General features: G+C 39.8%; 1 pseudogene; it reads left to right on the top strand.

Moving 5' to 3' along the window:
* Window positions 1-21,545: 21,545 nt before the first annotated feature.
* LOC101607797 lies at window positions 21,546-21,970 on the top strand (annotated as a pseudogene).
* The last annotated feature ends 1,453 nt before the right edge of the window (window positions 21,971-23,423 follow it).

A 23,423-nucleotide genomic window follows, 5' to 3' on the forward strand; every position in this document is an offset into this window, starting at 1 on the left:
GTCCCCTTCTCTGTGATATTCCCTTGGAGAGAGTGGTATAGATGTCAATCCTATTCAGGGCTGAGCGTTCAGCTGTCACATTCTCAGAAACGTGTTTGGATTATGAATCTGCAGTTGCCATGGCTCATTGCAGAAAGAAGCTTCCCTGACTAAGGTGCACTGAAGTAATAATCTATAAATAAACACAGATATTAAGAAGTTAATTCAAGGTCTGGGGAGATTCCTCAGCAGTTAAGGCACTAGCTTGCAATGCCTGACAGCCCTGGTTTGATTCCCCAATACCCATGTAAAACCAGATGCACAAAGTGGCACATGCATCTGGAGTTTGTTTGCAGTGGTTAGAGACCCTGGTGCATCCGTTCTCTCTGTCTGCTTATTTCCTTCTCTATATTTCTGTGTTTGAAAATAAATAAATAAATATTCAAAATAAAAAAGAAGGCAATTTGAAGCCAGGCATGGTGGTGCACACCTTTAATCCCAACACTCAGGAGGCGGAGGTAGGAAAATGACTCTGAGTTCAAGGCCAGTCTGGGGCTAGAGAGTAAGTTCTGGGACAGGCTGGGTGAGAGTGAGACCTCATATTAAATAATAATAATAAATAATAAATAAAAAAGAAAATTGGCAAAGACATCATAACCATTTAGCAGAACCATAATTTCCCCACTAAGACTTATGATCTCCCCAGGCATGGGTTTTTGACAGAATTGCAATAACAGATGTCATTTCCTCCAGTCTGAGCGAAGTTCACTGAACCCATAACAGTTGTGCCACCATTGCACTAGCAGGCACATCTTTCAGTAAAGGGGAAAGTTACCTGAGCATTTACCTCCATTGGTTTTCTGACTGTGGATCCAATGGATCACACTTAGCACTACTGTGAACATCTCTTCTCTGCCAGAATGGACTGTACCATTAAACCATGATCCAAAATAAACACTTCCTTCCTTAAGCTGATTTTGTCAGCTATTATTTTTCACAGTAATATAAACAGCATTGCATCCACTATTCTAAAGAGATCCATGGTCATTTATAAAGGTAATAGATGCTAAGAAAAGCAAACACTCCAATATTTGGATCTGCAACTTAACAAAGGCCCTCAACTGATATTATCACTGCAGACCTAATGTGTTTTCACTGGGAGGATATGGAGAAAAATTATCAAATAAAATCCCAATTTATGTCCTCAGTAAAGTCCAGTGCACATATGCCTAATGCTCATTTACTAAGTTCCCATATGTACAATTGGAACTGATATAATTGTCAATGGAGCAATTCTCACATCCATTTCTTGGCAAGTGAAATAAGAGCTGTGGTAGTGAAAAGGCCAAATATAAGCTCTGAAACTGCCCCTTCCCAGACCCTAGAGAAGATAGCAAACATTGAGAATACTGTGCCCTGTGAGAAATGATGACAATATTGTGTCCTGCAAGGACTGGTGGAAATTAATGCCTTCCTTCAGGGTCTCAAGAAAGCAGAAATGATAGTTATATCTTATAGCACTTACCTTGCATCGCTGGGTCAAAACCCTCTACGAAAAGCAGCTTTATGGGAGGAAAGGGTTTATTTCAGCTTGAAACATTGAGAGTAAGCTTCTTAGTTAAAGGAAAATATGGCAAGAACAGTGTGCAGAGAAAGTATAATATCCAGTCACAATCTTATTAAAATTAAGGTTTATTAAGAACTGAATTGAAGTGGGGAATAGTGAGCTCACTACTCTCTTTTTTATAGTTTAATTAATCCTGTATAATTCTGATAAATTAGGGTTGCTAGACAGTGATACAGATTTCATTCTTAGTATTCAGCATTCAACAATCACTTATTGTCAGCACTTTGATGAGAAAAACTCAGCTCATTTATTTTTAAACATATTTCTATTTATTTATTTGCAAGGAGAGAGAGAGAATGGGTATGCTAGGGCCTTAAGCTTTTGCAAATGAACTCCAGATGCATGTGCCACTGTCCATATGGCTTTACATGGGAACTGGGAATTGAAGCTGGGTCATTAGGGTTTGCAGACAAGTACCTTAACCACTGAGACATTTCTCCAGCCACCTTATTTATTCATTATGTATTTATTCATTATTTGTATGTGTGCAGCAGGGTCTCTTGCTATCACAAACTGAATACCAGATTCTTGTGCCACTTTTTGTGTCTAGCTTTATGTGTGTGGCTGGGAACTTGAGCACACACTAGCAGGCTTTTCAAATAAGTGCCTTTAACTGCTGAGCCATCTCTCCATCCCCCAAAACTCAATTCTCTTTTATTTTTACTTTATTTTTTAATTTTTTTATTAATTAGTTTTATATTCAGCAAATACAGTCAGTTTGGTACCATTATTAGGCTCATCTGTGACCTACCTCCTCCCCATTGGCTCCTCCTTGTTGAGGTATATGGGTCGTGTGTTGTGGAATTAGCCCACAGTTATAGGTAAGATAAATGTCTCTGCATATCATGACCCAATATGTGGCTCTGACATTCTTTCCACCTCCTCTTCTGCAAAATTTCCCTGAGCCATGTTGGGTTCATTTGTGGTCTGCTTCAGTGATGAAGTGTTGAGGGCCTCTGAGGCTCTGGCTCTCTGATGTGGTAGAAGTTGATTTTTATCTGCGTTGGTCTCCTTCCCCCTTGAGCTGGTATCCAGTTCATCAGGAAAACAAGCATCCTTGCTTGTTTCACCAATTTTTCTTAGTTTTAGCTGGAGCCCTTTTGAGGTATGATGGTGTGGCTCTCTCCTTAGGATCTACATCTATCTGAAAAAGAGAAGGAAATTCTCCAACGGAGAGTAAATTAGCACCAGGACAAATGAGATAACCCTTACTTTTTTTTAATAGAGTTTAATAGGTGTAGGCCCTCTTGTAGCCTATGATTGATGGTAGCTTGTTATTGGAGAGTGGGCTTATGTTTGGATATGGTTCTGACTTGTTTCCCAGCTCCAGCTATGGGCCCCATACCACTGAGGGCATCAGTTAGCCAAATCAAGAGCAGTTGGTTCCCCACTGTGGCTGTGTGCCTATTATACTTGTATGGGCATCACAACAGGTTATTTGCTGCTAAGTAGGTTAGACCATGAGTTGCTTAGACAGATATTGGCCATTTTCCTCCAGTCACCCATGTAGCACCTTCTGGCACTAGACACACTGACTGTCTGGGGACTGACTCTCTTCTAGATTCCAGCCATGCCATTCCATTTTATGTGTCAACTGCATATGGTGTCTTCAGCAGTAGGGTCTTACCACTAACTTTGGTAGGTCATCAAGTACTCTGACAGAAATCTGTCTGTAGTTTAGGAAACCTTGTAGTTCTCTCTGATCAAAAGCTCATTGTGAATTATAGCCCCATGCTGGTACTGGGAGTTACAAGTCAGTGCCTGAGTACTGAGAAAATGAGGAAAAAGATAACTAATATACAAGACTTAGAGAGAAGAGAGAGAGAGAGAGGAAGAGGGAGAGGAAGGGAGGGAAGATGTAGAAGATTAACGTTAGCCTTGATCCTACCCTCGCCAGTGTCTTGGGGTTCAGGTGTTCTCTGTAAGGGCCTGGTGAAGGTTCAGCCATTTGGTCTGCCTTTTAGGAAGTATAATTTTATGGTGCCATTGCCGTTTGGGCCTAGATTTGTGTTTCCCACCCTTTGATGCCCTCACCTCCCTCCTACTTGTGGAGTGCCACCAACCTCAGCCAGTATAGACAGAGAGATGTACGACCGTGTGAACATGAGGATGTGGGCTTGTTAGTCTGCATGTGCCTCTTTTCCAGCACTCCCCATAAACATGCAGGTACATTCTCGTCCACAAGACAACTGAGGCCAGGAAACACTAGATAAGTCTCACAAGACCATACAGATGTTGAATGAGGAAATCCAGCCCTTCCTGTAGTAAAGTGAGTGATCTCAGCTCAACTCTCAGGTTTTCTAATTCTAAACAAGTGAAAACAAAACATTATAAAGTCATTTTTGCAAGGCCATTGGAAAGAGAATCTTTGTGATGAAAGTTTTTTTCTTTTCACTTAAAGTTACTCTGACTTTTCTTCTCATGCTTTATTGAACATACTTGTTCTATTCAAAGGGCCATTTTCTGGCTTTTGCCTCCTTTAAATACTCCATAATGTGAGGTTTATGGAAAATATTGCTTTTATCGTGGCCTGTTGTTGAATGCTGTCTCTAATACATGTATACATATTATATATATATATGCTAAATACACAAATGGAAATACAATTTTTGGATGTAGACCATTTTCACCTACAGTGTAATAACTGAGTGGAAGAGGAGTAAGAGCAAAGCAGATCAATATGTATGAAAATGCCATAATGAAGCCCATTAGTTTGGATGCTAACTAAAATTTATCTAAAACTGTAAAATTGTTAATAAAGCAAATCAGAGATGGAGTGGTCATAGTTCAGTGACAGAGACTTTGTCTTGTATGCACAAAACCTTATGTTAAATCCCCAGTACCAGGAAAAGTATATTGTTTAGCAATAAATCATGGACCAAGAGTTTCATGTATCACCAAATCACCTGATAAAATTCATGTTGGAAAGGTACTAGAGTATTGGCATAATTCCTTATTGAACATGAAAATTGATCAGCTCAAGGAAGGAACAAAGACTCAGTTTAAGTATATTCAATTATCAGGCTGGTTATTTTGTGATAACTCTGTGTCCCTTGGTGACTGTGGGGAGTTTATTCCAGGACTCCCCACAGATACCAAGATCTGTAGATGCTCAAGTTCCTAATATAAAATGGCATAGCATTTTCCCATAGGTTATGCATATCCTCTTGAATCTTTAAAATTATTGCTGGATTGCTAATAATATCCAACCCACTGAAAGTACTATGTAAATAGTCTTTATAGTGTATTGTTTAGGGAATAATGTTAAGGAAACATGTCTCTATATATTAAGTATTGATGCAATTTTCCCCAAATGTTTTCTGTTTTAGGTTGGTTTTCACATCCATGGAAACCAAAGGCTGACTGAACTACATCTACTCCCCAGAAAAAAAGTCAATGCTTCATTACTGCTGGACACCTCCAGGCAGTGTAGCTTAAGCACATGTCACACTGTGATGTTCTCACTGGCCACTGGGCAAAGGAATGTCTTCAGGAAGGATTTTCAGACTTCAATGTGTATTTTGTTTCTTCTGCATTGTCATTTCATAGGGATATTAAAATAGACTACTTTAGAGACATTTGTTTTCAAAAATTGGACAATTGTCTTCTTTGGTTATTTTCAAATTTTCTTGTGGCTGTGATATAGAAAAGGTGAACAACTATCTCATCTTGTGGGGATAGTCCTCTGTCTCAGACTTTCTTGTCTGAACACTTCCACAGGATTCCCCTCATGATCTCTATTTGCTTTGGCTGAAAGCATTATTCTTCCTCCTTAGCCCCACCTTATTTGTTGTTTCCTGATATTTCCCTCATCAATGATTGCCTTCTTTCCGCTCATTTTGCTGAAGGCCAGTTCTTGCAGTCTTTTCTACTGAGCAGGACAGCAGCAGTTATGATATAGATGTCCTCACATCCTAGCTCCAGAACATTAACTCACTCTGTCACATGTTTGATTTCACTTTTCAAGGTATAGAAAGATTTCCAGGAAGACAAGCCCTATTAAACACTCAGAGTAGCATCTACACTTAGTGCTGCTTCTCATTCTGTTTCCCCTTCATCACGCAGGTGCCCCACATAGGAGACATGACGTCACCCCAAACTCCTATACACAACCATCAGAGATGGGCTCCTCATTTTCCTCAGTTGAAAACTGAAGCTGAAAATTTCTGTTTCTATCAGGAGCTCTGTGGAGTACTTGAGCTGAACCAACTCACAATTTCTTCACCTTTGAGAGGTGAATGACTCTCTTAAAATTGTTGCCACGTTCTTTAGGAAATAGCTCACTGCTCCATTAATCAAAGTAGCACCTCACTGGCCTAAATGAGGCTCAATGCCTTCAAGAGGCAAGTGTCTTCCTCCCCAGTTTCTAGTAGGATATTTAAAAATGACCTTGGGCTGCAAAGAAGCATGTCACAATGCCAGAAAAATACCTTTCCTTGGGTTAAATATTCATCTTGCCCTGAGGCCACAAGTACTTCAAATTAAAAAAAATTCTCCCCTAGAAAATAATATGATTCCCCTAAGAAAGATTTCATATCTGGACACAATTCCTTTCTTGACATGTTATAGCTGATTAGAAGTAGATAACACCAAGGCAGCTAAGTAGTCTGTAAATACCAGACTAGCCAACTGTGTCAACTTATTTTTTAAAAAATTCTTTTGTTCATTTTCATTTATTTATTTGAGTGTGACGGGGGGGGGGGGAGAAATAGAGAGAATGGGCATGCCAGGGCTTCCAGCCTCTGCAAACGAACTCCAGATGCTTGCGCCCCCTTGTGCATCTGGCTAACTTGGGACCTGGGGAATCGAGCCTTGAACTGGGGTCCTTAGGCTTCACAGGCAAGCACTTAACTGCTAAACCATCTCTCCAGCCCTTGTGGCAACTTATTAAAAGACTATGAATGCCATTCTTCCCTTTTATCTGTCTTGAGACATCTTTGTCTCCCTCAGAAGTGTCAGTTTATTCTAGGAGTCCTGACCTTCAGCCTGAGAGGCCAGAGAGGTAAATAATAAATTTGAATGATTCATAAAGTTTTATATCTATAATGAAATATCTGAAACAAGCTCATTTAGCTTACATTTTTTGAAGGCTGAAACTTAAAGAACCTAGTGATAGCTATATCAACACTCACTAAGTGTTGATTCTGCTCTGAGTGTTTTATAGGGCTTGCCTTGAAGCTATAGAATGGAGTCATGGTAGATGGAAGAGAGTGGAACCCAAGTGGAGAGAAGGTATCACAGACAAGGATGCAGTGAGAAGGGCATGGCCAGGCTTCCTCCTTTCATAAAAACCCTCTTGTGAGAATGACTGAGGGGTCACTTAGAATTGCTCAATGCCTATGGCCAAAGTTCCTCTCACTAGGCTTTACTTCTTGAAAATTGTTCCATCTGTCCATATTGCTCCTCTGGAGACCAAGTCTCCAATAAACAGACCCTTAGGGGATACCCAAATACTAAACATAGCAACAAAGTTGGCATCAACCTGAAGAGGTCAGTTCCAGTAACAGCTCAAACCAGAGGACACTGCCAACATAGTCTCCAACTGGCAAGAATATTTATAGGATCTCTCTCCCTCTCTCTTTCTCTCCTTTTGTGGCTCTTTCAATGTCCCATGCTCCCTGGCTGAATTGAAATGATGGATGCTTGCCTCTATTGATGTCATTAGGTTCTTAAGAAGCTGCGGCAGCCTGGGGACTCTGCAAAATCCCTGTCCTTAAAGACATAGTAAACCACTGGTGGTTTCTGAAAAAAGAAATGACTGGATTTGAAGGCAAGTTTTAGTTCAAAATCTTTTGTCCTTCCACATGAGGAAACTCAGTAAAATTCTTGACTTCTAAGTTGTCTTTATAGATAGGCTTTGAAAGGCCATGTAGTGGCCTTTAATTTGTAATGCCCTGCTTCTGAGCAAAGCTTCTTAACCCTTCAGTGACTGTGCATGTGAGTGGGATGCCTCTGGACTCTAGAACCTTCCTAGCTGGGTACACTGAAGGGACATAGCTCTATGATCCTATGATACCTCTCTCTAAGTCTCAGCAAGGGTACACTGAGAGCACACCCATAAGTGCACTGAACAAATTAGTATCTGTTTCTTTTTCCAACTTTAACCAGACTTCAAAGTAAGCCTCTTTCTTGAAAAAGATTGGCTAAGGCTAGTCTGCTGTTACATTCAAATTTGACATTAGAAATCCTAATTTTGTTGATGTCTTTGATTATATCAGACATTCTTTTAACCACTTTGTATGTCTTAAGCATTTTGTTTCTAAAATAAGAATATAATTTAAACACTGCTTCACTCATTTTTGGAAATGAAAAGACACAGCTAAGTTCAATACCTTGCTCTTGATAAAATATGCCCAGAAAATCTCAACCTTCAGACTAATGGCTTCAACTCGGTTCTAACTAGCTCTAACCTTTAATCTCAGCTCTCTTTCTGACTCTAAACCTCAGATTCTCAGCACAACACTAACCCTAACCCCAGTGAAAATCCAACATTGATAGGAACCACACTCTTAACCACAATGATATAATAAAGTACTATATTCCGATGGGCATTGTTTGGGGGCTAGTGAGAATTTTCAATACAGAATAAACTTCATTGAGGTTATAAGCTGGTGTGAGCATAAGATACTTTCATTAAATATATAGATAAGCTCCTTGAATAGCCATATACTCTGGCTTTGGGTTGTTGAGTTGTAGATTATATTAAAAGATACTTTTGTAACTTATACCTAAATACCATAGAGCTTTCAAGTAGAGAAGCATTCTGTTATCATGAGAAGCTAACACATTTTGTAAAGATAACCAAAATGGGATTCGTTTTGAAAGTTGCATGGGCATCCTTAAGCATGTTCTTTTTTATGAGCTTATCCTGCCTCTCGGATGCTGGTAAACAACAACTACACTTTAGCATGGAAGAAAAGTGCTGTCAAAATACTAAATTACTTATAGAACAATCTGGCTACTAGAAACACAAATATCAAGTTGGTTGTGCCCCAAAGATCAGAAAGGTACAAAGAAGGATACAAAACATAAAATACAAACAAATTTTGCCACAGATGGAAAGTGCACTTGGAAAATGATATATCCTTCATCTTTGTGAGACAAATACCAGCAGTAGAGAAAATGAAATTGAATCTCACATTAAGTTTTGTATTCAGAGGCAATGACAATGAAACACACGGCCCACAAATGGACCAGGTAAATCATTCCAAAAGAAGAAGAATGCATTTCTCCAAAGTGGTCCCACATCAGGATTTTGTCCTAACAAAATTTAGAGTGGTCACTACACCTCACACAGCTGGGTAATGCCTTCCTGTTGATTGACTGAAGGAGATAAAACATCATGGCTTATCTGGGCACATGAACGAATTAATATCATATGACTCCAGGTTATTGCCAAACCACATATAATGTTTTAGACAGTGTTGCATGAGGGGTTAAGATGAAATACTTATTTAGTGTTTAGGAGTTTACCTCAAATAAAAAAAAGATTTAAATTGTTGCAAATCTTTAAAAAAATAGCCTAAATAAGTTTAAAAATACTCTGATAATTTTTTCTGTCTCACATATGGCTCCTAACATGGATCAGATGGAGTTGATTGAAAATGGGAGTAAGCATAAGGAACAGAACTGCAAAGAGCTAAAAAGGGGGAAACAGAGAGGGAGGACAGGAAAGGGTACCTGACAAGCTAGTAGAAGGAAAGAATGAATATATGGGGTGTGAGGGTTCTGGGGGTGGTAGGAGGAAGGGAAGGTTGGGAGAGCAATCACATAAAACTAAAGACAAACATGAATCACTACAGTAGGAAACTTCGTCTTGGATACGAGCATAAAGGTATAACCTTAAATAAAAAGGGACAGATGGCCCAGACAGAAGTGCCCAAAAGAAGGTGGAGAAAGTTTAATCCTAAAACCACTGGCTCTGGTTGGTGAATCTCAGGGCCAGAATTGAGTTAACACTCACAGGGGCCAGTTGACCCAGAAGACCCATGAGATTGCCGCAAACAAATGCAGGTCATTTCCAAAGTACTTGGTTATCAGACAGAGCTAAAAGGTAAGACCCTATTCATGAAGAATTCATAGGCTGCTGTCCCAGGACACTGAGATCATGTGAGAACTAAGAGGAAAATCAATCCTGTCCTGGAAAACCCTCATGGTGCTGAATGTGCTATGGGAGCTTGTGGCAATTTGATTCAGGGCTCCCCCATAAACGTAGGTGTTCTGAATGCTAGGTTCCCAGCTTATGGAGATTTGGGAATTAATGCCTCCTGGAGTCAGTGTATTTCTGGGGGCAGGCTTAAGGGTGTTATAGCCAGTGTCCCCTTGCCAGTGTTTGGCACACTCTCCTGTTGCTTTTGTCCACCTTATGTTGCCCAGGGGGTGATGTCCACCCTCTGCTCATGCCATCGTTTTCTCTACCATCCTGGAGCTTCCCCCTTGAGCCTATAAGCCAGAATAAATGTCTTTTTTCCAACAAGCTGCTCTTGGATGGGTGATTTCTACCAGCAATGTGAACCTGGTTGCAACAGTACAGTCATACTGCAGAGTGGGATTGTTGCTCAACACCTGACTCTGTGGACTTTTGGAGCCGATTTTCAAAAGGAATGTGGAAGGATTTGAAACCTTAGCCTAAGAGATGCTTTGCAGTACTGTAAGTACAGCTTGATGAACTATTCTGGTCAGAACTGAAAGACCTGAATGAAGTAAGAACTATGGACTGTGAGTTTTGGCTTATGAAGGTGAGAAAGTGCTTTGCTTGGACTGGCTAGAAACAGTTTGAGAGTCTTGCTGTTATGCCTATGTCCTGATAACTAGTGCAGGGTTGCATTACATAGAAATGGGCTGGTGTGAGCAGAAGGATATGGCACAGAAAAAAAAAATGAAATCTTTGTCCCTAAACTGCTGCGTGTTCACCTGCAAATTGTTTGAGTGATTACTACCATTAAGATTGGACCAGCTGACCTGCACAGGAACAACAAGAAGAATATAGACTCTTTTGAAGGGGGCTGAGTGCTCAAGGAATATCCTGTTCTTCAAAGTCTGCTTTATTACCCTCTGGATTAACAAATTGGCACACTATTTTTTATTGTGGAGTATAAAAGTTTCAGGAAAGAGAAGGTCATTGAGTTTGAAACGTGGTCTTGTGTTTTGGAAATGGCCATACGCAGTGTGAAACAGGTTTGCTAGATGTCTGTATGGAGACCCTATGGAGCTATGAGGATGAATTGTGGATTTCAGTGGAGACCCAGTGGAGATGCCAGGACCACGAGATGGTTGCTAAGGAAAGCTGCCAACCTGGATGAAGTTTTCCAGGACTGTGAGTAGCCAAGCTGGAGAGGCAGAATTGGAACTCTAGAAACCTGTTGCTGGTTAGAATTATTAGACTTGGAGATTTGTCACTGGCTAGAGTTGTTGGATTTGGAGTTACAGAATTTGATATTTTCCCTGTTTAAATCTTGTATTGGTTAAACGATTCTTTGTTATGTCAAATACCATCTTTTTCAGTGTGAATGTTTATTCTGTGCCATTATGGATGTGGTGGGGGGGGATTTTTTGGTATTATGGCTCAGTCAGAAGATCTTGAACTATGGGGATATATGAACATCATTGGAATTAATTAAAACTATGGAGACTCTTAAAGTTGGATGAATGCACTGTATTTTACATCATGTATGGTTAACAGTTTATGGGGGCCAGGGGCAGAATGTGGTGGTTTGATTCAGGTGTCTTCCATAAACTTAGTTGTTATGAATGCTAGGTTCCCAGCTGATGGAGATTTGGAAATTAATGCCTCTTCGAGTCAGTGTATTGTTGGGGGCAGGCTTATGGACATTACAGCCAGTGTCCCCTTGCCAGTGTTTGGTACACTCTCCTGTTGCTACTGTCCACCTGATGTTGGCCAGGGGGTGATGTCCACCCTCTGTTTATGCCATTATTTTCCCTGTCATTATGGAGCTTCCATTCCTATAAGCCAAAGTAAACCTCTTTTTTCCCACAAGCTGTTCTTGGTTGGGTGACTTTTATCAGCAATGTGAACCTGACTGCAACAGAGCTTCTGGGAGATGATTCAAACAGCAGGAGTAAGCAAAGGGCCCTGCAAGGTATGCAACTAAGAAGCTGGACAAGAAGTACAAACCTGTGTAATAGTGGCACACAGTCTTTGTGGGTAACCAACTGCCTTCTGATTGGATACGAGGCATCCTCTATGGGAGAGAACTCATACCTAGTTCTGAGAACCAAGTCAGAATCCCATGGCCAGGAATCTCACAGGCCCTGTGAAGCCCCCATTGCTCTCTGGATAAGTAAAATGAGCTTACACACCAAAATATCTCTCAAGTTACTATGCATATTTCCCTTAATCAAAGCTCTTTTCAGTCTTCATTGGAGAATTTCTTTTTTACAGATAGCAGTTAATATTAGGAAGATCTGAGATCCATCAATACAACAAGATAGTCAATGTCCCACCACAATATGTGCCACTTGTACCACATTTACCTGTGGCCAGGAGAAACTGTACAGGAAGCAGCAACACAAGTTTTGCTCCTAATGCTAGCCTGATAATAAGCTCCAAGGAAACTGTGACAGACACCATGGTGAATCAAAACACACCAAAGCAGAAATACAGAGACTACAGAGAACTCAATACTAAACCAAACTGCTAATAGACCTGGCAAGGCTCAGGGATTATTGAGGAAAAGGGAGTAAGTAGAAATATCCTGAGGTGCAACTTCCCACCCTGCCCAGAGACTGACTGATGCCCTAATTACCCCACAGTCAACACCAGCAACTCCACGGAGGAGGGCCTCAGGGAGATGGTGACTAGGGAAAAGATAAGATGATACCTATATGAAAAAAATTAAAATTAAAATCTTTTTCTGTTCAAACTAAAATTTGCTTAAGAGAAGTGACTAGGCTCTAAATTTATTTACTGAAGCCATTTATGTAAATTGACCAAATAATTTAAGCCAGTAAAATTTTTAGTGGAAAGGGAAGAAATACGAGCTGCACGTTGTAGCCTTTTCCAGCTTGCCCCATAGAATTGTACAGGGTCACCACTCAGTACATTCCTTGAAATGTTCTCTTTGCTAATTAAAGCAGTCAATTACCTTTGCTCATTGTTTTTAATTTCACAGTATTTTGTTGAAATTCTTAGGAATATGTAGCGGGATGTATATACATTTTTTAAAACATTTCTTACTTAAATCCTTTTCATTTTTTTTTTTTGTCCTGAGAACAAGATCTTAGCTTCTTGATAATGACTTCCAAAACTCTCTTTGCATGTACCACTAATTATTCTAAATCATTATTTATCATTTTCTTCTTGTTCACAGCTTCAGTCAATATTTCTGGCTTTTTATCATCAAAATTTATAACTAAATATCCATACTTGGTGCAGCACTTTATTTTATACCTGACCAGAGAGATGAACAACTTAGGGTGTATGTTGCTGTATGACTTGAAGGAATGTTTCTTTATTTCAAGGACCCTTGGAATGCCATAGGGAGACAGAGACTCTGAACATGAAGTGGAGAATTATCTAAAATAAAGGTTATCAAACGTATAAAATTTTCTGACTTTATTTCTGAGCTGTGGGCCTTTCCTGCTACTCATGAGGACATGACAAGGTCAAGAAATGACAATCTAGAAAGAAAGTGGCCAAGGTATAATACATTCTGAAGAAAAGAGTTATAAGTTTAAATCAAGATAGGTCTGTGGTAGAGTAGCAGTTTTGATTAAGATGGTGATTTTGGTTAGAATAAGGGCTTCTAGTTAGGTTTTCTGTTCACTGGACATTAGGGGTCACAGTGGAGAAGTAGAAAACTACCTAAGTCCTATATCAGTCATGTTTCTATCATTACAATAAATACAACCTGAAAGAACCAGTGTGCAAGAGCAATGCTTACTTGGGCTCATAATGTCAGAGGCTGTAGTGCATGATCAATTGTCCCTGTTGTTTTCAGGCCTGTGGTGAAGTAGCACAGCTTGGTAGAAACAAAAAGTAGAGCAAAGCAGCAGTTCACCGCATAGCTCAGAAGTGAAAATAGTGTCCTTTTGAACTTAGGACCCCGTGACCTAAAGACCTTCCACTAGGCTCCTCCATTTGAATGTTTTTCCACTTCCCAGCATTACCTCCATGAGAGGGAAGAATACAACACAAGCATGATGGGGGACATTTAAGATCTAAACCACAACAAAAATTAAAAATACGAAGCTAGACAATAATGGGCAAATGAGAGCTACAGTTACTTGAGTGCTGAATGAGAAAATAAACATAGCCACAAAAAGATCAGGGATTGGCAGGAGGATATTTTTAAAGCTTTTTTATTGAGAATATTCATACATGAACATGCTATAATTTGATCACAATCTATTCTTATCACTCTTGTTCCTCCTGTACATCTTCTACTAAGACCCTTCCTCCTTCTAAAACAGTTTCTATATATTTTTTTTTCTTTTTGCCTTCTTTCATCATTTATGATGACATGTTGATGAGTTCAATTTGATTCAGGTAATGACAGCTATTGTGTGGTCTTGAATGCAAAGAGCCAAAATTTCAAAGCACTCCCATTTTCAGGCTCTATTATTTTTTGCACGTGTGTGTGTGTGTGTGTGTGTGTGTGTGTGTGTGTGTTTGTGTATTGTGGTGTGTGGTGCATGCAGGTTTATATGGATATGTATGAGCCCATGTATTCCATGGGCTCACTTGCAATGTCATGGTGGTCAGAAGGGAGTTTCACATGGCCCCTCCATCGCTGTTCTATCAATTCCTACATAAGCCAGAGTCTCTCACTGATCCCAGAACTTGCTGTATTTTGTGAGCTCCAGCAAGTCTTTATTCTCTACTCCCCACAGGTTTGGAAATATTGATGTGGCTGGCTATGTCCAACAATTTATGTGGCTCCTAGGGGTTGAATTTGTGTTGCTCAGGCCTTCTCAGGCCCTCGTAATTGTACAAGGAAATGCTCTTAACTCCTGAGCATCTCATCTCTCCAGTCCGTGGCTCCAACATTCTTTTAGCCACCATTCTGCAGTGTTCCCTGAACCTTGATGCGTGTGAGAGATAGCTCATTCAATGTTGAGTGTTTAATTTTCACTTCTCAGCACTTTCATACACTTTTTGAGTTCTCCCATAGTCACCACCTTTCTGTGAAAAGAAGCTTATCTGATCAAAAGTGAGAGCAGTACTACCATATGACCATTAACATAATCATTTACAGGGCAAGTTGATGGACACAACATATTCTCATAGCAAAATAGGTGTAATAGTTTGCTTCCTAGAGCCTATGAACCCTCCTGCCACCAAGCCACAGCCTTTTGACTAGGCTTGCAACATCGGGCATGAATTCACTCCTATAAAGGCAGGCCTTAAATCCAACCAGGGAGAGGTTGGCTACCTCCATAACTGTCATGCCACTGATGCACCAGTAAGCTCATCTTACTTAGGTGACCAATTATATCGTTTGCAGGGTCCACTTTTGATAACTTTTCTCATGAAGCAGCCTGCATAGCACTTTCTTGCACTGTGATAGTTATCTAGCAGGGAGGAGGCTTCTAACTCAGTTCCAGCTTGATTTCTCAGTTTCTAGCAACTGATGCATATGGTATCTACAGAAGTAAAATGTCGTTACACTCTAGTTCTAGTGGGTAAGCAAGAGCAATGATAATAGTCCATATTGTTTGGAACAAATGTCTCATGGGACTCTTTGATCAACTCACTAGGAGTTTTCCAACTTGTGGCACTGGGATTTTCCTGTAACAACCTAAGACTTAAATTATATTTTTCAATTATCTGAGAAGTAGGTGCCCATGTGGCTAGTTCACATCATGTTTAGTTTTGGTAAATCTCTCTTCATCTCCTTCTCTCTTCTATTCCCCTCCCCTAAGCCCCTTTGGACCTTTCCACTTCCAATATTCTGTCTCTCTACTTACCTATGTACTATCTACTTCCCTCAAGCCATTCTCCCTCCATTTCCCCATGGCTCCATTCTTGGTCAGTACTACTGACTATAATTCCAACTTCCATTCAAATTTAAAAAATTCAGTGCTAAGATCTGGATATCATAGAGGACATGCAGCAATTGTCTTTCTGTACTTGGGTAACTTCACTTATAATGATTTTTAAGATCCATCCACTTTCCTTAAAATTTCATATTTTAATACTTTTTACTCCTGCATCTATGTATCACATCTTCATTCTCCATTAAATTGATGGATACTTAGGTTGATTACATTCCATAGCTATTGTGAATAGAGCAGCATAAGAGTCCTTAGGCTATATGCCCAGGACAGGTATACCTGAGTTGATAATTTTTAACTTTTGAGAACCCTCCACACTGATTTTAATAGTGGCTATGACAGTTTACACTCTCCTCCCACCAACAGTGAATAAAGGTTCATCTTACTCCACACCCTCATGAGCATCATTCTTACTGGAGTGAATGGAATCTCAAAGTAACTTTGATTTGAATTTCCCTGATGGAAAAATATGTTGAAATTTTTGAAAAATATTTGTTGTCCATTTGTATTCTTTTAAGAACTCTATGTTCAACTTTGTTTTTTTGTTTATTTTGAATCCATTATTTGACTTTTTAAAATGTCTTTATATAGTAAAGATATTAGTTCTCTCTCAAATACGATTTTGACACAGACACTTTTCCATTCTTTATACTGTCTTTTACTTGGTTGATAGTTGTCTTAGCTGTACAATAGCTTTTTAGCTTCATAAGCCACATAATGTTGATTATTTGCCTTATTTCCTGGGCTACTGGGATCCTCGTCAGAAAGTCCTTCCACATAACTGTATATTGATGTGCCCCCCCTTACTTTTTCCTCTAGTTGCTTCAGGGTTTCAAGTCTTACACTGAGGTACTACATCCAGTTGGAATTGATTTTTGTGTATGATGGGAGGCAAGGATCTAGATTTATTCTTCCACATGTAGATGTCCAATTTTTTCAGCACCATATGTTGAAAATGTTGCCTTTTTTTTTCCTCAGAGTGTGATTTTTGTCAAAAACCAGGTGACTGCAATTGTATGAACTTATTCCTGGATCTTCTACTCCATTCATTGATCTACATGTCTGTTTTGGTTCTAGGACCATGCTGTTTTCATAATTGTGGCTCGGTAGTATAATTTGAAATCAGGTATGGCAATGCCTCCAGAAGTATTCTTTGTGCTGAGGATAGCTTTGGCTACCTGGGTCTTTTGTGTTTACATGTGAGGTTTACAATTATTTTTGCATTTCTGTGAAGAATGGTGCTGTAACTTTTCATTGAATCTGTGTGTCTCTCTCTTTTTTCTTCTTCATCTTTTTTTTTTTTTTAAGGCATGTTCCACCATGCCCAGCTTCATTTTTTTAAATTAATTTATTTTTTCAAGGGGAAAGAGAGTGAGAGAGAATGGGTGCACTAGGGCCTTCAGCCATTGGGAATGAACTCTAGATGCATGCCTCCCCTTGAGCACATGTGCAACATTGCATTCTTGCATCACTGTGCATCTTGCTTACATGGGATTTGGAGATTTGAACAGGTGTCCTTAGGCTTTGCAGGCAAGCACCTGAACCACTAAGCCATCTCTTCAGCCCCTATATTTCACTTTTATCTAGTGGGTATAGCAGACAGATTCAGGTTCGCTGAGATAAACTTCCAGACCAGGCACAGTTATAGAGGAAGGGATTTATTGAAGCTTACAGATCCAGGGGAAGTTCCATAATGGCAGAAGAAGCTGGCCTGACTTCACAGGACCAAGCAGAAAGAGAGAGAAGTACAAGCCTAAAGACCAAAAGCCAAAAGCCACAAGCTAAAAAGCCACAGCACTCTTCAGGAACTCCTGCTAGGCACACTTTGCATATCTTTACATTGAAACCTGAAACCCACCACCACACCTTAAGATCCACCTAGTGACACTGCCTCCAGCCAGGTAGCCAGCAGATGCAAACTACAAACAATAAAGAACTGAATATATTGGGGGCCATATATTCTATTCAAACCACCACAGTGGTATTTTCATGATCTTAATTCCTTCAATTCATGAGCATGGGAGATCTTTCAGTCTTCTGGTACCGTTCTTGAAAGGAACAAATGGATGGATCCTGATTTTTATCAAACCTGTTATTCTTTTTTTTTTAAATTTTTTTTGTTAAGTTCATTACTATTCAGAGTTATTATTTAAAAGTTTATATGTGTTGATTCCTGTCATACTAATAATTTTGTGGAGATTTTTATTTCTTTGGTCTTCATTTACTTTACAAATATTCCAATATTCGTATTTTTTTCTTCTGAATCTTTTTAGATATATTTAGTTTTTTTCTTCAATGTGAACTATTCCTTTCAGTATCCTCAGTAGGACTGGCTTAGTGTTCATAAATTCTTTTCCCCTATTTTTCTCATGGAATATTTTTCTTTTGCCTTCTATGAGAGGTAAATTTGCTTGGTATAGTAGTTTGGGTTGGCCCCTCTGGTCTTTCAATAAATGAAATACATTCAGAATTCTGGCTTTTAGAATTTCCATCAAAAAAATTAGTATTCTTAGGGCTCATTTTGATATGTAATGAGATGTTTCTCTCTTATAGTTTTCAGTACCCTTCCTTTATTCTGTGTACTAAGTGTTTTCACAACTACAGGACATGGGGAAATTATTTTCAGGTCCTATTCATTTGGTGCTCCTCTGATTACTTCTTGTACCTGCATGGACATTTCTTCCCTAAACTTGAAGAGTTCTATAATTTTATTAAAAATATTTTTGTGCCATTGGTATGAAGTTCTTCTCTTTCTATATGTCCATAATTCAGACATTTGGTATTCTCAAGGTAAGCCACATTTCTCTCATGTTCCTTACATATGTGTATTTTCAAACTTCTTATTGGCTTTGCCTAATGGATCCAATTGCTTTTCCTTGTCTTCATCCTGATATTCTACCTTCCACTTGACTCATTCTATTGGCTAAACTTTCCATGGACTTGTTTGACTTATTGTGATTTGCATTTCAAACTTTATTTGGTTCAGATTTGTTTCACCCCAGGATTTATTTATCTTTATTTAGTCCATTTTCAGTGCAAATTTAGAATGGTTTGCTAGGAATCTGGATTTTTGAGGCAGAACCCATATCTATTGCAAAGGACTCTCACCTCCTGACCAAGGGTTCCTGAATAAACAACAGTGCCTCCACAAGATGACTCTTTCTAAGTACATGGACAAACCATTGGCATGCTATGCAAGGAGATGATATAACGATAATCTGCTTTAAATGATTAAGCCATGTGTGTCTCCAAAACCAAACTGATACTTACTCTCATACTTCCCTTTTTTTACTAGCTACTTCATTGTGTGAGTCCTTCTTATAATATTCTTATATTACCAAGGACCTTTTAGCCAGTACCACCACTCTCCTGGCTTCCCCTAACAGAGAGCTTCCTATAATATTTGGAAGTATTCTTCTGTGGCTAAAAAGGGATTCAGAGTATCGTTGGGTTGTGGTTTTTGACTGAAAAATCCTTATCTTTTCATTGTTTTCATTTATTTGTTTGCACAAGTGTGGGTGAAGGAGGTCATATGCTAGAGTTTCCTGCTGCTTTAAACAAATGTCCATCTGGCTTTATATGAGTGTCTGGGGAATTGAACTTGGGATGACAGGCTTTTCAAGTAAGTGCCTTTAACTGCTGAGCCATCACCTTAGCCCCTATATTTTCTTAATGTGTATTTTATTTCTTCAGCTTATCACTGGCTTATTTCCATATATGTCACTAAGAAGTACTATAACAGTCATTCTAAAATATAGTTTGCTTTTGATCCACCAAAAATAAAGCATAGGATCTTTAAGAATGCAAACTTTAATATGACATCAGTATGATAATGCAAAAAATCACCTCTACAATATAAATGAAAACTAAATCATTTTGCTCTTTATACTTGAAAGATAGTGGATTATAATATATCCCCTCCAAGAAAAAATAATACCATAGGAACATTTATTTTCTTCTTTGCTTTTCAAATTTGTCTTTGAGTAGTTGAGAGCAGATGAAATCTTTTATCACTATATTTAGACAGCAACTAGGCAGGTGGGTGCCATGGTAACCAATGCATGAAGAAACGTCAGAAAGGAGGGGCACAAATGCTGTAAGGAAGGACTTATGTGGTATGGGCTGTGAGAGAGTAAAGTTATTTGGCCCAGGATATGTGGAGCTATTTGTATGCCAGCCTTCATAGAAAGGAGAGCCATCAAGCACTCCCGCCATACCTGAGGCTCTGGTGGCTGTAAAGTAGGGAAAGAGCATAAATGAGCACCTGATCTTTAGGTCTCTGCCCCTATATTCATTCTATTCTCTGATCCTAAACAATGGTGGTTGGCCTTTAGCAATTTTACCCTGAATTCCAAGAGAATTCCATAAGCTCCCTCTATAGTGATATATAGATGGTATAAGTTTATCTCTTTATCTTTATATCCCACATTTGACCATCACCCCTATGCCATGGTGAGAAATCATGGAGCCAACCAGTTCTTAGTGAAGACTTCTTTGTCCAAGTGTCTTAGGCCCTGGGGACTTAACAGTTAAAACACTGGTGGTGCTTTCTTGGGGCTTTAGCTTAGTGAAAGACAGATGCTCTATAGCATGTAATATTAATAACAGTAACAAAAAGATAGGAAACATCATGTTAAAATGTTATATTTCTAAGTGATGTAGAGATTGTGCAGCAAGACAAAGGAGCTGATTGTTAGGTGGAAAACTAGAAACTGGGCTCTGCAAGGCAGATTATGAGATAGAGAAAATGACTCTGGGCTAGGGAGGGTGGACAGCAGGAGAAAGGACTTGCAGTCTTGTCTGGATGGTCACACATGGATGCTGTTAGAGACCCATCTTTTTGCATGCATTCATCCTCCCAGCAGGTCTGGAAGTGCATAGGCAGTATCTGCCATCAGATCTCTTTGGAAGATCCAGTGCTCCCAACAAAATGCAGGACTTCCCTTATTTGTCCAAAGTCTCACCTTCCAGCAGCTGGATTGAAGCTCTATTTTCTGTGTTGACTGTCAAAGCTGCTGGTCATGTTATCACGGTTCCTCCTGAATAACAAGGGAGGTGCTGCTGGGTTGAGGGCTACACTGTGACTCTATGGCTTCCGGGTCTCCCCAGGACTCAGGTGGCTTCTTCTGCATAATTTCTCTTCTGCCTACAGGTGCCCAACAACTTAGCCTTGTTACTGGGCTGCCTGTGTCAGCTCCAAGTAGGTACAGGAGACCCTTCACTCCTACCATTGCTCTACCAGGATCTTCTTTAGCCAGGACCAAACAAGAGTGTCAGGACACCACACCTAGAGAAGAGGAGAGCTGTGGCACACATCAGGCAGAAAATCTTTCTCAATCTACGCCTTGTGAAAAATAGAGTGCCTTAACTTTATCTTCCTTCTGGGCTTATTTCTTTCTTTCCCAAGCAGCTCCTTGGTTTCTCGTGTGATAGTACCTACCTCCATCAATCTACCAGACCCTACACTAAAAAGAAAAGTTGGAAGCTATGTAGACTTCTATAATTCCAACATACCTACAGTGCAATGGGAACTGTAGCCAGGAGAATTTCCCAGAAGGTCATAGAATAAATTAACCTGGGAATCAGTACAGTGAAGAAACACAGCAAGAATGAGAGACCCCCCACCTCAAATGAACAAGTTGGAAGGAGAGGACCTATTCTGGAAAGTTGTTCTCTGACCTCCTCAAGAATGCTGTGACATGTACCCCCTTACACATGCATGCACACATGTGCGCATGCACACACACGTGCACACACACACACACACACACCTGTGGGAAGAAAAATGGTGTTGGTGGGAGAGGGAGGGCAATGAGAGAATAATTGGAAGGAAAATAAGATTAAAATACATTATGCACATCCATGAAAATGCCCAAAATTGAAAAACATTGGCAGCCCTCCCTCTTTTCTTTTTGCCACTGCCATGCGGCCCAGACTGAGGAAGACTCGGAAGCCTTGAGGCCATGTGAGCCACGGCCACGTGCCCATTGACAAGCACCAGAGCACCCAGGAGGACGGGTAATGCTGGTGGCATGCACCACCACAGGACCAGCTTCCACAAATATCACCCAGGTTACATGGGGAAAGTTGGTATGAGGCATTACCACTTCAAGAGGAACCAAAGCTTCTTCCCCATTAACCTTGGCAAATAGTGGACATTGGTCAGTGAACAGACCAGGATAAATGCTGCCCAAAATAAGACTGGAGTTGTCCCCATCATTGAAGTTGTGCGATTGGGCTACTGTGAAAGCTCTCTAAGCAACCTGCTTCATGAAGGCCAAATTTTTCAGCAGAAGAGCTGAGGAGAAGATAAAGGGTGTTGGGAGCCCCTGTGTCCTGGTGGCTTAAAGCCAACCAAGGAGTTTCATTAAATGCTAGCAAGTGCTTTTCAAAAAAAAAAAGAGTGAAAGAAAGAAAACCATAATATCTTTTAAAAGAACAGAGAATAGCATACATAGGAGGGAAACTATTAAGACAGAACAGGAAGAAAGTGCATATGTAAAGACATAGGCAGGCTAGGTATGGTTGTGTATGTACATTATTCCAGCACTCTGGTGGCTAAGGTAGTGGAATCATGAGTTTGCGACCAGCCTGTGCTATATAGTAAATTTTTGTCAGCCTTGATTACATAGTGCGACCATGTTACATGATCCCACCATAAAGACACAGATAAAGTAACACTTGGAAGCTGAAGAATAATGATTCAACCTTTTCTGCTAAGAAAAGATGAAGTCTTTGTTTGGTGAGGGTCACTTGGTGGAATGAGAGGAAGATGGAGGAATGTGGAGTGGCCATGGAGAAAGTTGGGGAACACAGTTAGTGTAGCAGGTCCAGTTGGCAGGTAGCCCTGCTATGTGACGTCACAGTCTGCCTCGTGACAGTGCAGGTGCAGGAAGGATGAAAAGCAGATGTGAAGGAGACAGGTAGAAGTGCTGATTGAATTTATCCAGGTGAATATGAGGGAAAATCACAATGTAGAGTATTGACAAAAGTGCCCCTAGATGAATAGTATGGAATAAAATTAGCTAAACAAAGAAAACAGAAGAGAAGACTACATAATTGGCACATTGCAAATGCACTCTTGGTCACCTCACTGAGGCTGGAACAGTACATTGTAAAGACAATTAAAAACAGATGGCACACAGGGAGCCTGGGACAGATATGGGGTAGTTGAGTTGGATCAATTTCTGACAGTAATAAGTCCAAGGTATGACCCTGACAGGGTGTGAAAGAGGAGAGGAAAAGGTAACTTTCTATGGGAACAGATCTCGAAGCTGAGTGGCTATTGTATTAGATGGATAAACCTAATGGGGTTGAAGAACAATTAAGTTTCTCATTATCTCACCCTAGCTTTCTGCAATGAACTTAAGGTCATACATATGCAAACCAAATTGGCCCATGAATATACTTTCTCAGTCAAAAGAGAGGCTTTTTCTCAAAGCTAAATTTTGTTTGTATCCTGAGTGGCCTTTTTCCCTGACATCAAATACATGACATCTTTTCCAATACCAATTCTCCAGTTCTCACACCCCATTACAGACTGAATGTTTGTATTTTATTCCCCTCCTCTTAAAATTAATATGTTGAGGTTCTCATCATCAGGATTGCAGGATCTTGAGTGAAGAAGGAATTATCATTAAGTGCAGTTGTATAGGTGAGAAGAGAGGCCCGTTTAGAAATGAACCACACTCATACCTTGCCTTGGACTTCAAGCTTCCAGAACTTGTATAAAATAAACTTCTTTGTTTAATCTACACAGTATTTTGTGTTGACAACCCAAGCTCACTGAGACAGTGACCCT

Source organism: Jaculus jaculus, chromosome 2, assembly GCF_020740685.1.
Source record: "Jaculus jaculus isolate mJacJac1 chromosome 2, mJacJac1.mat.Y.cur, whole genome shotgun sequence".
Lineage (NCBI taxonomy): Eukaryota > Metazoa > Chordata > Mammalia > Rodentia > Dipodidae > Jaculus > Jaculus jaculus.